This window comes from Montipora foliosa, chromosome 3 (genome assembly GCF_036669935.1).
Source record: "Montipora foliosa isolate CH-2021 chromosome 3, ASM3666993v2, whole genome shotgun sequence".
Lineage (NCBI taxonomy): Eukaryota > Metazoa > Cnidaria > Anthozoa > Scleractinia > Acroporidae > Montipora > Montipora foliosa.
The window spans coordinates 63149714-63152213 of record NC_090871.1 but is presented as its reverse complement, the minus strand read 5'-3'; the positions used below and the strand labels follow the sequence as shown (position 1 = coordinate 63152213).

General features: G+C 39.9%; 1 protein-coding gene and 1 pseudogene across 1 annotated transcript in view; one reads left to right on the top strand and one right to left on the bottom strand.

The window, feature by feature from the left end:
- Positions 1-1383, top strand: part of LOC137994312 (solute carrier family 22 member 15-like) — a 22198-nt pseudogene extending 20815 nt beyond the window's left edge.
- The window catches only part of LOC137997902 (tetratricopeptide repeat protein 28-like), a 209108-nt gene that overhangs the window by 162560 nt on the left and 44048 nt on the right, over positions 1-2500 (bottom strand). The window lies entirely within an intron of this gene.

Sequence of the window (2500 nt, the reverse complement as noted above, 5' to 3'; positions counted from 1 at the left end):
TAAATGTTTCAACAAGTTAAAATTAACCGTGAATATCTTGGATTTTCACATCTTTTTTTTTCTTTTGTGCATTATTTTCACTGTCCTCGATACTTGATTCTTTGCAGAACCATCGGAGTGGGTTTTTCGTCACTGTGTGCTCGAGTTGGAGGAATGGCTGCTCCGTATATAGTGGTAAGAGAAGGGGTGATTTTATTATTAATATACCTCCATCTCACCTAGATAAAAGGAAGATTGCTTCCACAAAAATTGACGTTACTGTCTTAACTTAATAACAAGTGATAATCATGGATTAGTAAAGTGCGTTCTATCTTTAGTGATATTACTATTAATAACAATAATAATAATAATAATAATAATAATAATAATAATAATAATAATAATAATAATAATAAAGCGGTACGTGAACATGTAAGAGTGAGGACGCAAGTTCTCTTCCTGCAACTAAAAGATCAATGTTGACGCCTAAATAATGCGTCTACTGGCAAGCTAGTATTGATCTTGAATAACATCTACAAGATCAACATGCCACGTCAACAACTAGCGCAACACGCTCGAAACCAAATAAATACTTCAAGTTTAGAAGATGGACAAACGAGTGCTGTAGAACACCGCACAAGAACTAAATGGACCGTGGAAATGAATTTTGCTTTAATAGAAGCAAGGAACGAAGCTGAGGAAATAGTGCCGGGATCCTATCACAGAATGTCGAATTCGTAAAACGATTATAAAACTTTGTAAAACGTTCTTCTTAAAAATAGAGAGTGTACTACCTAGCATAACGCTGATGGGCAGAGCATTCCATAACCTCGGAGCTGCCACAGAAAATGCTCTGTCAGCATATGTCCTTTGATTAGACCTGGGGATGTCAAGGAGTCATTGGTTTGTGGATATAAGATTACGACGTGGACTGTAAAAATATTATTAGTCATTAATGTAAAGAGGTGCTAAATTATTCAGAGACTTAAAAAACTAATAACAAAAGCTTAAAACAAATACGTTGCTCGACCGGCAGCCATTTTGGTGGTCGGTCGGCGGGCGGTACTTGTGTCCTTGAGAACACCGCTGACATTTGGTGGCAGAATTTCGTTCTTAGCAACAGGCTTGTAGTTAAGAGGAACACCCCCTTAAAGACTTTGTGCCAGTTGATTGTTTGTATTGCTTCACTCTTTATTGTTTTAAAAGGATGCTACAAGACTCGTTTGGGTTCCACCGATCGTCTTCGGCGCCACATCATTCTCTGCTGGGGTAATCGCAATGTTGTTACCGGAGACACGAGGAAAGCCGCTTCCAGACTTCGTCGGAAAGGAAAGCGGAGGAGATGGAAAGGGGATTTTGTCGGAGCAAAAGCAAGAATTCGCAGATTACACTTCAACTGTTTAGTTGAGCAATATAAACTGAATGACGACGTCCTTTTTTTCTTTCGTTCGTGTTGATCTTGGGGTGCGTTCCTTTGGGATGATCCGAAAAAGGATCACGGATCCAAGATCACTTGGATCACGGTGCGTCAGAGGTACCGATAAATCCTCTCTGGGAAAGGATTTTCAGTTCCTTTGAAGCAACATGATCCAAGTGATCTTAGATCAGTGATCCTTCTTCGGATCATCACAAAGGAACACGCACCCCAAGGCAGTCCTCAAAACGTAACGTTTTCTTTTCCGTTTTTGCCTCCAGTTTACTCCCTAAAAACGTTGTAAATTCTTTTTAAAAGAACCTGTGTTATGCACTTTGCATAAATATCTTTTCGTGCCCCTAGCTTGTTTTTGCGCCAATATATGGCGGCAGAAGTTTTTCTAGCTGTTTTTCTATTTAAAAGCTATTGGGGAAAATGGTGAATTCGAACCACTGTATGCGTACCGGACTTGTTATGAACTCTATCCCTGTAACATTGGGTAGATCTAGTTTGTGCAATCATGTTGCAGATTATTTCACAATTAGATAATTGGAGCCAAGATCTTAGCTTGTTTGTTTGATTTTATCGGATATTATTAAATATCAGATTTCCAGCACTTTCATTGGCTCGCCGGACACAGGCTATCAGTTTTTTGCATGTATATACCGAAACCGTGGATAGCTTTGAACGCGCCCGCAGCTCACGCGCGCTGCTTGGCTACTCAAACTCTGGATATCCTTTGTAAGTATATAATAAAACAGTGGATACCGTTGAACTCGGGCGCTGATTGGCTCGTCAAACTCCGAATATTCTGTGCTATTTACCTCCAAGCAACTCGGGAAAAAATGGCGTCCCATTTGCATCCGTGACAAGTGAAGAAAACATCCAAATTAACTTTTTGTGCTGTATATTTGTGCTGTATACTAATAAAACTATTCACCTCAGTGTCGGTGGCTAGTGCTACACACCTCCACTTCGGTGAATAGTTGTTAACTATTTCTGCTGCACCTAATATGGTCAAGGAACGCGTCAGGGATAAAGCGAGCTGAAAACATTTTTGCAGCTCTGAGAAAAAAATGGCCGACAAAAGCCGTTTTGGACAGGAAT